At 34.4% G+C, this 13,926-nt stretch overlaps 1 protein-coding gene across 2 annotated transcripts in view; it reads right to left on the minus strand.

Moving 5' to 3' along the window:
* The window catches only part of LOC144373839 (uncharacterized), an 89,280-nt gene that overhangs the window by 52,021 nt on the left and 23,333 nt on the right, over positions 1 to 13,926 (minus strand). The window contains exons 3-4 of one of the 2 annotated variants that reach the window (XR_013433377.1): positions 8,381 to 8,449; positions 4,581 to 8,262 (exon numbers count right to left, since the gene is read on the minus strand). The exons of the other annotated variant lie outside the window; for it this stretch is intronic. The gene's annotated coding sequence lies outside the window, so the exon portion shown is untranslated. Of the gene's footprint in view, positions 1 to 4,580; positions 8,263 to 8,380; positions 8,450 to 13,926 lie in introns of those variants that run through there. 2 annotated transcript variants of the gene reach the window in all.

Raw genomic sequence — 13,926 nt, forward strand, 5'->3', positions numbered from 1 at the left:
GAAAACCAGGATTCTAGGGTTTTTCAGTAAAATAAAGGATTTAAACTTTGTGAGACTTAAAATTCTTCCAAATATATATATATATATTTGAGAGTCTATATATATATAGACTCTCTTCAGATCATAAGATTGTTTATGCAATATAGTGATAAGAAGATGTGTTTTACTTTACACAAAAGGAACAATTATCAGTAATGATTGCTTAAAAATATATGAATGTCAAGTTTGCATTGTTGATGTAAACTGTAGCTGTCAAAATAGAAGTGAAAAGGATGAAGTCTTCTAACTCAAATGTTAGCAGTAAAACCATATCAAAATTTGACAACCTGACATTCATAAATTGCTTTTTGTCCACATATGGTACAAACCACCATTTGTTACACACTTGGCTCTGTCATCCTTTTGATCTGGATTTCATCAAAAGCTCACATTTCCTAATAGCTGAGAATAAAATGATAATAACATTTTCTTTCAAATGCTCACTATATGATGGCAGTTTACCTAATAACAACTAGTTAATGGGAAGGGATGGATTCTAAGAGCATTCCCATATGTGACAGCGTGGCTTTATAGGAATAGTGAGTTTCATGCTCCAGCCCAACTGTCTCCACATGAGAGTGAAAACTTCTTCTCATCACCATCCAGGAGAGAAAACTATGTGATAATGTTGTAGATTCTTTGCTACTGTATTTCTTCCCTGTGATTCATAGTGAAGTGACACATTCAGCAGGTGAGTATGGAGAAGAGAAGAATCATCATCTTTGACCCTTCCTCATTTGCATTTTAGATGAGTACTGCCAAAGCATTCTGTACTTTTCTGTTTGGTGGCCCTTGCTACCATTTTGTTGCAAGCACACAGAGGAGGCCCATAGTAATAGCATCCATCTAATACAAGGGTGCTTGTGAACAAGCTCATCGCTCCACAGATGAAAAGGCATATTCTTCACTAATGAACTGGCATTTGGGTCTACAACATTTTCTGTGTCTTATTCTTAACGATTCTGAATTAGGAAGGGAAAAAAAGGATTACTTATTTGAAACATAGTTCCTCAGCATTAATAAACTTCCCAATGTAGAAAAAATGGAATGATGGGTTGCAGTAAGGGAAAAAGTCTTACTTAATATTTTTCAGGCTCAAGAATCAAGAAAACAAAATAAAATTGCTTAGAAAGCTAAAATTTAAATATATGTGAAATATTTTCCTCAGGAATGCCAATTTTCTCAGAAGGGAAACTCATTTATCCTTGAGTACAGGGTAAAGACATTCTTTTTATATCATTAAAAATTTGCAGAAGATTTCCTTGTCTATGATAAAGGTGCAAAAATATAGTTAAACCATTTTCCTCTTTATATTTGTCTTCATCTTTTCAAAACCCTCAAGTCTTATTTTGCATTTGAATCTATATTTTAAATGCTTTTATTCTAAATTTTCCTAATACAAATTTACATAAAATAGAAAACATTTGACAAAGTTCAGTCTCAATAATGTTTAGAACACCAGAGTAATCGAGGACAGAAAGAACTATCTCAACATTGTAAAGGTATATATAACAAACCCAAATTCAATATCATACAGAACAGAGAAAAAATGAAAGCATTTTCTCTAAAAATAGGAAGGAGATGAGATTGACCACCCTTAACACTTGTCTGTAACATAGTCATTGAAACTCCAGCAAGATGGGGGAAAAAAAAGAGAAGTAAATTAAAGAGATACAAATAGAAGAAGAATAAATTACCTCTGTTGATGGTGTGACCCAAACAACTCTACCAGAAGACTTCCAGAGCTGATAAAAAAGGGTCATCATTTACAAAGTACATGTATGAAGACTTGAATTGGGTGTCAACATACCTTATATACAAACAGAGATATGAAAAATTATGGTATATATGTGTATTAAGAATTGTAATGCCAAGAAAGTACATGTATAATGGCATAAATTGACTGGAACATACTTTATATACAGAGATAGGAAAAATTGTGTTCTATATGTGTAAGAAGGATTGTAATTCATTTCACTGTTGTCCTGTATTTAATAAAAATAATAAGAAAACAGGATCCAAGATGGTGGAGTTGAGGAGATACCATTTCTGGCTGCTCTGTGCATGAATCCCAGAAAGCAGTCAGACCACTCGCCTTGAGGAATTACAGTATCTCATCTCAGAGCATGTGACAGGACCCCACACAGTGGAAATCTCTCTGTCTGGCAGCAGGAATCTGGACTCTTGTAAAGGAGCTGCTGCAGACTGAGATTGAGTGCTCCCAGACTCTTTGGCGGCAGTGCAGAGACATTGGGTCAGCTCCTCTACAAAGCTGCAGTCCACCAGGCTGCGTTTGGCTTCTGCATAGGCCACCAGACTGAGTTCTGAACACACCACAGGGACAGCCCAGCTCCCCCCACCTCACCAGACACCCCAGTGTGGGAAATGGACAAACTCCATCTTGGAAAATCTATCTCATCAACTTCTGGTGGATGTGGCTAACAGTGTGGATAGGCAACTGAACAGGTATCTGGTTCCCAACCCCCCTTCCCTAGCCATAATAACTCAAAATCTTTCTCTCAAGCTTTTGGTTGGCGTGGCTATCAGAGTGGAGTACCACTGTGCACATACCTGGTTTCCAACTACCCCTCCCCCTAGCTATGATAACCCAAAACCTTTCTGGCCATCTTTTGGGGAGTGTGGCTATCAATGTGGATCTGCGACTGAATAGGTACCTCATTTCCAACTCACCCTCCCACTTAATGTGATAACTCAGCAGGCACAGTGACTATCCAACACAAAAACAGCGCTCAGTTGGTCAGGAGCACAGTACAGCCAGGGCACTGCCCACATGGAGTGAACAGAGGGCTGTGAGCAAGAGATCCCGCAATTGAGACCTGATAAGCAATAGAGGAGAGGGGGCTAAAAACTGAGAGCAACAAAGAGAGACCAAGATTAGATAGGCTCCAGGTAAGAGAGGGAGAGCCTTCTCACACTGGTTATTTCCACCACCCTGAGGGCAGAGACTCAAGCTGGAATAGACAACTCCACCTACTGAAAGAGAGGAAAACAGAATTCTAAGACTGTTTTTTTATTTCTTTTCTTTCCCTCTCTTTTTTCTTTCCTTTTGATTTTTCTTCCTCCCTCTCTTCCTCTTTCAACCTCCTATTTCTACTTCAGGTAATTTACTAATTACATATATGTGTTTGTTTTTATACATCCTATTGTCCTCCCATGTACTTTGTCTACACTAAATTACCTCCTTTCCATTCTCCTGCTACTAACTCCCCTGATTAGAGTTCTACTCCAAAGTTGTTAAGATATATTAACCCCATACCCTCACATCTTTCCCCCTTAACATAACGTCTTACACCCTACCCCCAGTTCTCTATATGCCACAAGAAACTCTATACCTTTTATGAAACTACTGACTATATTTTAAATAATAATTGAATCCAATACTTCTAGACATAGACTAACTATAAATGTCTAAATAACAAAAACTTGCTCTTAGATGATGTATTGTTGATATTGGGAACTGTTAACATCGTCCTTCCCACAAAGGAGAAATCTTGGAACTATACAAATCTATAGGGTAAAAACAATAACACAACACTCTCACAAAGCTGGAAAGAAACACAAGCAAAATGAAAAGACAAGGAAAGAAAGTACCACAAACAATTCAAGATAACACATCATTAGAAGAATTAACATCCACAGCAGACAAAATGACAGATAAACATTTCAGGATATACATGATTCAGATGTTTTGGAGTTTCAGAGAAGACATTAGAGAACAAATATAGACATGAAAGATCACTTTGACAATGAGTTAAAACACAAATCCAAGAAGCAAAAGACCACCTCTACAGGGAGATAGAGGATATACAAAACAAACAAACAAACTAACTAACTATCAACAACAAAAAAACTCTAGAAATCCTGGAAATGAGAGAAATAATAAACCAAATTAAAAATTCAAATGAGAGTATTACCAGCAGAATAGGCCACTTAGAAGATAGGACATCGGACAACGAGGACAAAGTATATCATCTTGAAAAGAACACAGACAGCACAGAGAGAATGATTAGAAAACACAAGCAGAATATCCAAGAAATATGGGATAACATAAAAACACCAACATTAAGAGTTATTGGAATAGAGGAAGGTATAGAAGTCCAAACCAAAGGAATGAATGAAATAATATCAGAAAAGTTTCCAGACATGAAGAATGAAACAAAAATCCAAATCCAAGAAGCCTATAGGATGCCAAATGTGCAAAATCACAAAAGATCCACACTGAGACACATTACAATGAAAATGCCCAACATACAAAATAAAGAGAGAATTTTAAAAGTCACAAGAGAAAGGAATCAGATTAGATTACATATAGGGGTAAACCAATTAGAATAATGGCTGATTTTTCAACACAGAAAATGAAAGCTAGAAGATCCTGGAACAACATAATTCAAATGCTGAAAGATAATGGGTTCCAACCAAGTATTTTGTATCCAGAAAAATTAAGCTTCAGTTTTGAAGATGAAGAAATTGCCAGGAAAAGAAAACCAAAACAAAATTTGAATGTTATAGTAAATGTGATTTTAATGAACAATATACACTGAGAACTTTGTAAGTCTGATGACAAGTATTTCTTCAGTGAGGTGGTGGAAGTTTACTAGCCTGATGTAAGAGAAAAGAAAGTTCTGTGAATAAAAAAAATTTCACATGTTATTAACATATTTTATGAAGCCTAATAAATATAAAAGTAAAAGGAGAAAAATATTTAAATATGACCAATATAATTTAGTTTTACTCTGTTCTATGGAAATTTGTCATGAAATACTAGGTTTTAGTACTTAAATACAGGAATGACTAATTTTGAAAAGTAGGAAAGGAATTATTGTCCACCAGCTGTTAGTCTGTGCTCCTAAATATGATCACATCAGTATGTTTATAAAAAAAAAAAAAACTTCATTTTTGAAAATACGATAATTAATGAACTGAAATATCAGGTTGAAAATTAAATTACTTCTTCAGAAAAAGTACACTTTAACAAATGGGATTTTAGAACTATCAGAGCAATAAATTGCCTTAGATAATTTTAATCAAATTTTAATAACATTTAAATAAAAATCAAATCATTCTGATTATATTTATGTTAAAGGCTGCATGACATATGCATGCTTGTATAACTTCCTGAGTTTGAAAGCTTTATGTGTTGCAAAAAATGCCTGAAAAGTGAAAGACTATACTCAATCATTTGAGAATGGTTTTTTCTGCCCATTCATTCTTCATTGCTGTATTTCCATTTCCAAAGTTCCTAATTTCCCAAGAAGGGCACAGGGCTTCAAAACTATAAATGGCTAACATATCAATATCTACTGCTTATGTCAAACAAATCAATAGGGATAATAAATGATTTAATGCTTCAGTGCATACAGTTATACAAATATTTATTCATGTTCTTAGCGTTCTCAGAGTTGATCAAAACCTATTTGCCTTGAAAATTTTCTCACATAATTGTGTTTACCTATGCTATCCTTTCAAATTCACATTTAATATTTAAATTCTGTTCTGGGGCATCCCAGAGAACCAAACTTGTTAGAAATATTTCTATGCAATCATTTTCCTGATGTGAGGTTGAAGTGGTATGGTGATTTTATTCATTTGGATTCCAATATGAACTAATGGTTCTAAATAACTCACTTCCTTCATATGGATTCTAATATTATTTGGACATCTGTTAAATCATTATGTTTAATTGAAACACATACTTTGTAGTTGATTAATAGCTCAAGACAGTCTATAGAATATATGACATAAAATCATTATTAATCAGTACTAATGAATCTTGGTTGTGAAACATGCTTCTCTGTTAAATTTTATAAAGATAAGTGAACACTAAAATACAGTCCACTTTCTATGAAATCATCATTCTTTCCTTCAGTGCATCAAAAATGTAAGCTACATGAGAACTAGGACTTTTTTTGTGCTCTTTGATCTATTCCAGTCACATGGAAAATTGCCTGGAAATGATTAAATACATCTCTTCCTCAGAGGAAATTGAAGTGCACAGACCACCCATCTCTACTTTATTCCCTGTGTAAGACATAATGTCAACCAGAGGCTCAAATCCAGGAAACCAAGTTTGGGCTCCTGTAGTTGAAAGAAGATGTGAGGCACAGTTGGTGTTTTAGTCAGCTTTTTCACAGCTGTGACTAAAGGACCCACAGTACAATTGTAGAGGAAAAAGGGTTTATTTGAGAGCTCATGGTTTCAAAAGTCTTAGTCCATAGAAGGCTTCCCTCATTCCTTGGGGCTTGACGGGAGGCTGAGCATCAATGGCAGGAGAGTGTAACAGAGGGAAACAGCTCACATCATGGTGACCAGGAGGCTTAGAGAGAGGTCTCCACTCAAAAGATACAAATATATACCCCAAAGCCAAGTCCCAATTCCCATCTCTCCAGCCATATCCTTACAACTCCAGTTAATCCATTCAGGAATTAATTATCTGATTGGGCTAAGGCTGTAATCTAGTCATTTCTCCTCCATGCCTTCTTGCATTGTCTCACACATGAGCTTTCGGGAGACACTCCAGCTAAACCATAAGAGTTGGGATAGTACACATGTTTTATTTGGAGGTAAATGTAGACAATTGCCAGTGCCTAGCTGTCGGTGCCATCCCTCAAGTCATCCATAGGCACTTTTTATAGGCAGGCCAAACAGAGAAGGCACATTACCAACAAATTACATAATGGGTGCATGCTTACAAGCAAATGAAGGTAAGTAGGCAGGCTACAGTATAATAGTACAGATTTTGAAAGAACAATTGTAATGGAAAACTTAGAAGCAAAAGGAAATATAACCCTATAATAATTTTGTCAGAATTGTTAAGTGAGCACAGAAACGTGAAGAACTAAGCACATTTTTTTTTCCATTTTGTTTGAAACATAAAGGAAAAATAAGAAATGGGTAACTCCAGTAGATAGTCAATATTTGAACAGATGGAAGATAAGGTTAAAAAAATCAATACGTCCATCTGTTTAGGTTCTGTGTTTTCTAATTAAGAAGATAATCTTCAACCTGGAAGAACAGGATAATTCGAAAATAGTTTTGGAAGTGAAATACATGATTGGAGGGGGCTTGAAAGTGACCACATACTTTTAAATGAAGTTATGTTTTCTAGCTGAGGTGCATTAGATCTCAGGACCAAAGAATTATAGAAATGACTTCAGGTAGAGAGATACCACTTGCTTTAAAGATTCATGGGAATAAGAAAGGTGATGGAAGATACACCATAAATATCATGATTTTCCCAAGGAGAAATTTGTAAAATCCAGTATTAAAAATGCCCTCATATTCAAATTCTCTCCCAATATATGCTATTTATATGATTTGTGGGGGTACTTAGCAAACATAACCAGATTCTAAGTATCATTCATTGAGATTATCGTAGCAATAATTTTCTTTTCTCATTGGGTTTTTTTTGGGGGGGGAGAGAAGATTTATATGAATTTACTGTGATAAACTTATTGGCAAATTTTGGGTATAAATAAATAGTTATGATGAGTTTTTGAATGTTTTATAGTTAATTATAGACTTATTCTAAGGGGATTACCTAATGACAATTTAAAAAAATCTGGATAGAGTTCAAGAGTTCTGTTTTGGATATGAGATGTCCCCTGCAAAACTCACATGTGAGACAATGCAAGAAGGTTCAGAGTAGAAATGATTGGATTGTGGGAGTCAACCCAATCAGTGAATTAATCCCTGGTGGGATTAACTGAGTGGTACTAGAGGCAGGTGTAGCTGGAGGACGTGGTTAATTGGGGGCATGGTTAACGAGTATATATTTTGTATCTGGAACTGGAGTGTCTCTGTTTCACAATCACCGTGAGGTGAGCTGTTCCCTCTGCCACACTCTTCTGCCATTGTTCTGTCTCACCTCAAGCCCCAAGGAATGGATCCAGTCTCCTCCGGACTAAGGCCTCTGAAACAGTGAGCCCTCAAATAAACTTTTCCTCTCCTACAGTTGAGCTGGTCAGATTATTTAGTCACAGCAGAGAAAAAGCTGACTAAAACATGCTCCATCTTATTCAACAATTTAATAATTTTTTTTAGATCAAGATACAAAATTCAATTTTCTCACAATGTAAATTTTGTATAATAGCTATTATGTTGATTGGCATCTCATTGAAAGTATATATTGTGAAGGAGACTGGAACTTCAGAGAACATTCCAAACCAGTGGCTAAGAAGATGAAGTAAGCAACACGTGCAAACACTGTAGAGAAAGAAAGAAAGAGAACTTGAAATATCCAGTCCCAGAAGAAACAGAGATTATAAAAGATCAGGGAAATCTGTTGCCATCTAAGGTCAAGCAGAAGGAATCCTGGACTTACTTTTTTAAGACTGGAATCCTCCCTTGTGTTTAATGTATGCCAGTCCAAAGGAAGAGTATGGGGGTGTCCCTAAGTTGCAGAAGGAGGAAGAAAGAAGAAAATGGATGTAAAACCTGTGGTGATAGTATTTCAATTTTTGGAATAATGGAAATTCATTCAAATAGGAGTAAATTGTTATAAATAATCAGGTGAAAAATCAGTAGAAAAAATATAGAAATGAGTAACATGGTTGCTTAAAATATAGAAAATGGTCCAAAATGATTATTTTTCCCTATAAAGGAAAAATCAATAAAATTTGACTCTTATTTTGTTTTGCTAGAGGAGGCTGTATAATTTAATCTGTTGAGGATCACAGACAAGTCAAGGTGGCACCTGACACTTTGCCAGGAGGAGTGGTTTGAGAAGTAATGGCAGTGAGCGGTTAAGATGATGGAGATTCCTTAATGACTGACTGCTGTGTCTAGATTATGTCAATTAAGTTAAGCTGTGTATAATTATTAAGCTGATGAGGATTCCATCCTTAATGACTGATTGCTGTAATTGGATGATGCTAAATTGAGTCAAGTTGTGTATTCAGTTATGTATATATACCTTTGCTGTCCTACAATAAAGTGGCTCCCACTGTACCAATCTTCACAAGTTGCTTGTCACTACCCTGCCACCACCCCTCCCCAGTAATTTTGCCCAGCCAGACTGCATTAATCTGTGTTTCAATAAAACATGATCAGGTAGTGGGGATTAAGAAATAATTACAGAGAGTTTGAAGGAAGAGAATAGTGATAAGAATGGAGAAAAGAGCCAAAACCATTGGAAGGTAGACTTCACAGAACTTAGTATCCACTGACTGAAAAGAAGCAAGTGGAGTAATATGCAATCATATCTTAAAAAGGGTACAGGAAGGACAGTGATACTGCCTGGAAAAAAAGAGTGGTGTCATTAAAATATTCTTCCAGCAAGGCCAATAAGTGAGAGGAGAAAGGTAATGGCGCTTCACACATCCCAACTTGTAGGCACCTCTCCCATAGGAGAGATGTGCCTGTCTGCCCTGAAGAATAAATAGTTCAATTCAGACAAGCTTGTTTCTCTACCTGGTTCATTACATATAGATAGAATTCATTACACATTATCTTAAATCAATAAGTGCTCATTCTTTAAAATTGCATGTTAAATTATACTCTAAACACACTTTAGGAATATTTTTCCAATCTTTTAAATTAATACTGTAACATGCATGCAAGAAAAAGAGCAGAGATTCATACGTACATGGTTTCAGTTTATGATAAATGAGCTCATCTTTAGTACCAAAATTTATAAACGAAGAATTTTCATCACCTCAGAAGACTCCTCTGAACCCTTGAAAAAAAGTGCTGCTTTCAAGTAAATAATCTCTCATTTCTAACCGCCTATGGTTACATAAAGAACAATATAATATTTATTCTTTAATGTATTTCTTTTGCTAAAATTATGCTTTTGGGATTCATACATATATTTGTATATAATTATAATGTTTTTCTTCTTATTGTATAATGTTTTATTGAGTGAATATACCACAATTCATTTATCCATTCTGACCTTGATGGACATTTTGTGAGCATTTGGATGTTTCTAGATTTTGTATATTAGTAATTCTGCTCTTCTGAACATTCTTATATACAGTTGGGGTATGAACATATTATGCCTTTCTTTTGGGTGTGTGGTAACCAGGAGAAAAATTACTGGATCAAAATTATGCATAAGTTCAGTATAAGTGGACTGCTAGTTTTTCAAAGTGGTTGTACCATTTACAGTCTCACTAACAGATTCAGGGAGCTCAGTTTATTCCACATTCTCATTACCACTTTAAATGGTTAGAAGGTCTCATTTCAGTTTTTCTAGTGAGTGTGGGGTTTTATGTTTTGTATCTCTAACAACAGAAAAATTTGAATATTTTATTCATATTGATTTCTTAGTTATATATTCAACCTTATAAACTCTCTGTATAAAATTTCTTTATTCTACAGCTTTTTCTATTTTCTGTGGTTTGTATTAGCTCTCTATATACTAAGAATATTTATCATTTATCATATATATGTATATGTATTAACATGGACATCTTTCCCATTCTATTCTTTTTCCACTTCAGTTATTTCCTTTGTGTCTTCTCAGCAAAAAAATTCTCAACAGCAATATAATTCAATTAAAACATTTTTCTCCTTTATTATTTGCATTTGTTATATTCTTTTTAAAAACTGTACTCTAGGTCATGAAGTTGACATCATATATTATCTTCTACAAACTGTACTCTCTCTTTTGTACTTTATTCACCCACAATTCATTTTCTGGATGGGGTGATAAAATGATCAAACTTAAGTTTTTAGAAATACTGTATTTTCCGCTTTGTACAGCAGAGATACTTTTGACTACTATCTGATGTCGGTATAGGTTTTTATATGTAGTATTCTTTTCCAGATCTATTTTTACTTCGATCTAGTTTTTATCTTTGTGATAAGGCCATGGTGTTTTAATTATTATCATTTTACTTATGTCTTAATAAATGTCCATAGAAATTTCCAAGTTTATTCCTGAAGAATGCCTGTAGGTGTATTGGACTTTTGCTTTTTAATATAAATATTAAGATCAGCTTGCCAGCTCTCTCAACACACACACACACACACACACACACACACACACACACACACATACACACACACACACACACACACACTGATGTTTTGACTGAAACTACATTGGTTTTCTAGAATTGATATTTTTGCAACACTAAGTTTTTCTGAGTATCAAGGTTCATTACATTTCACAAGATATTTTTTATTCAAATATATTTTTTTCCTATTTAGAAGTCTGATATGTTTTGTTATACTGAGTCCTAGACATTTCCAGGATCCTGTTTTGTTTTGTTTTTGGAGGAAATTTTCAATAATATAAAAATAATACATTGTAATCCAATAATTTTATGGCTTTAGTTTTTTGCTGTGTTTATTCACAGTAGCCTTCTGGGAAATCTTACTGCATATTTTTCTTTAGTTTCTCTTATTTCTATAATCTCTTCTTTCTGCCTTTCAGTCCTTGATATTCTTTAGGGGTTGTCAAAAAGAGTTATAAACTCTACTATTCTCATTATACACTTAGGTTGCAGAAGTCTCTAAACCCATGCTGTTCAGAAATCCCTTGGGTAAGCATTTTCTGTCACAGTGGTCACCTGAGAAGTGACAGTGATGAAGTAAACCACCTGTATGTGTTGTGACAAGGGCAGGGCAGATAACCTTGGTGTTCTATTTTCCCATCAGGTATAACAGCTGTTTACTCAGATAAGTCACTAGTAGTAATAATAATTTTTAGAAAATTTCTTTCTAAATATTGATACCAGGAAGTAAAAAAACTTAATGACATACAAATAAATAATGATGAGTGCTATGAAAAATGCAAATAGCACCATTTCAAGGAGTATTATCTGCTTGGTACCAATCTTTCCCTGAATCATCCATCATGATAACAAGGAGCATAAATACAGAGGGAGATAACATTGGAGAATCAATGAGGGAAAATCAATTAAAGAATTTCAAATGCGGCCTCTTCCCTGCCCCAAATCCATGTGGACACAAGTCTCAATGTACATTTTGATTAATAAGGAAAAAAATTTAATTATTTCCAGCCAGGCTGGCAAACATATCTTTTGTTATGTTGTTTTAAATATTGAGGGCCCATGCTTAAGAAAACAATAGTTCAAGGGATAATTGACTTATAATAATCTCTCAGAATGCTCACGAAGCATATACAGTGATAAAGTATAGCTTCAAGGGTATGAGTCACTTACTTCTACAATAAAAGCTGTTTTAAACTGGGAACAAACACAACCAGGGGTTGGGGGTGTGGCTCAAGCGGTAGCATGCGTTCAGCCCGCCTGGTTCAATCCTTAGCACCACATACAAACAAATGTTGTGTCCGCCGAAAAACTAAGAAATAAATATTAAAATTCTCTCTCTCTCTCTCTCTCTCTCTCTCTCTCTCTCTCTCTCTCTCTCTCTCTCTCTCACTCTTTCTTTAAAAAAAACACAACCAGATTTGAGCTTAGGAAAGATAAAATGCTAAAGAACCAAATTCAAACCTTCATTCTATGATTTTTGCCCACAAAGAACTAAAATGTTTATCAAGTACCTACTATACATGAAAAGAAAAAGGAAAGAAAGGAAAGAAAAAGCAAAACAAAACGTGTTTCTTCAAGTAGTTTTCATGCAGCAGACATTAAATATTCTCATTTAAAAATTGTGAGTTGTCTTTGAATTCAACTATTATTATCCTGAAGATAGCATAGAATCTGACATGCCAATTTCAGTGGGGACAAAAAAAAAGCATCTACTTTCTTGTTATAAGAAAAATCTGGGACTTTTTCAATTTAATTGAAGATATATTAAAAGTACTTATTCTTAATATCTTGGAGCCAGTGTTAAGGAACACTGGCTTTGCAAAATTTTAAGTGACAAATGTTATTTCAGAAAGCACAGAATAACTGGTTGAAGCAGGCACCTCTTTCATGAGACTGATTAGTTGTAAATAAGCTGTAGAGTGGATAAAGAATATTACATTCCTAGAGCTATTTGAGAGTCCTTGGGAAGGTCAATCTGTGAAAATATATATTTTCCATAGTTTTTAAATATAATTGTGACTCTAGGTCTGAAAAACAAATGCATATTTCCTATTTTCTATCTTGTTTTAGAAACAATTTTCTAAAACAAGATAGAAAACCTTCAGAATTGTGAACTTCATTGTTTTAGTTGGAAATAATGCAAAAAAAAAAAGAACTTAAGGGAACATCTTTTTCTTGCCCTTTCTGAATAATTATGCTTGTCAGCAGCATTGTTTCATGAATTAGTTCATAAAATTTTTCTATAATACTTTTTTTCATCCCTCTCTATACATAATTGGGCTAACATCATTTTGTATGCGTTCTAGAACAAGGCTGTCAAAACTCAATGGGAAGTCTAAAGAGTGTCCACATGTTAATTGAAAATAGGTAACACAAGGCAATATTTCAATCACAGATCAGAAAGCAGAAACTAAGACTTGTCAAGTAATGTTTCTGAAGTGTCTTTCCATCGATTAGTTTCTGAGATTCACAGGGAAGATTTCTTAAGAAAAAATTCCTGCTTATTTTTGAGAAAATTACGTTAAAAAAGAGAAAGCTTTGAGAAAACAGAAAGAAATTCAAAAAGAAGAAAAAAGGAACCAGCAGAAGTCTCTTGATAGTGCATTTTTACTACCAAACTACTGAAAGCTTCTGAAAGAAACTACAACACCAGTAACAGCAACCAGAGACAAATCAAGCATTTACTATCAACCATTTACCATTCAATCTACTTGACTATGTCTATTTTGAGCAGCAAGGACACTAAACAAAAGCTTCTGGTGGGAAAACCATATCAAAGACTCAGTGAAATACATAAAACCAAATATCAAAGTATTTCAAATTTTAGCCTCAGCATCAATACACTTAAATTAAAATTTTTTGAATTTTATGAGCTAGTAACTAAATTCTCATTGCTAATTATGGG

The sequence above is a fragment of the Ictidomys tridecemlineatus genome, unplaced genomic scaffold (genome assembly GCF_052094955.1).
Source record: "Ictidomys tridecemlineatus isolate mIctTri1 unplaced genomic scaffold, mIctTri1.hap1 Scaffold_51, whole genome shotgun sequence".
NCBI lineage: Eukaryota > Metazoa > Chordata > Mammalia > Rodentia > Sciuridae > Ictidomys > Ictidomys tridecemlineatus.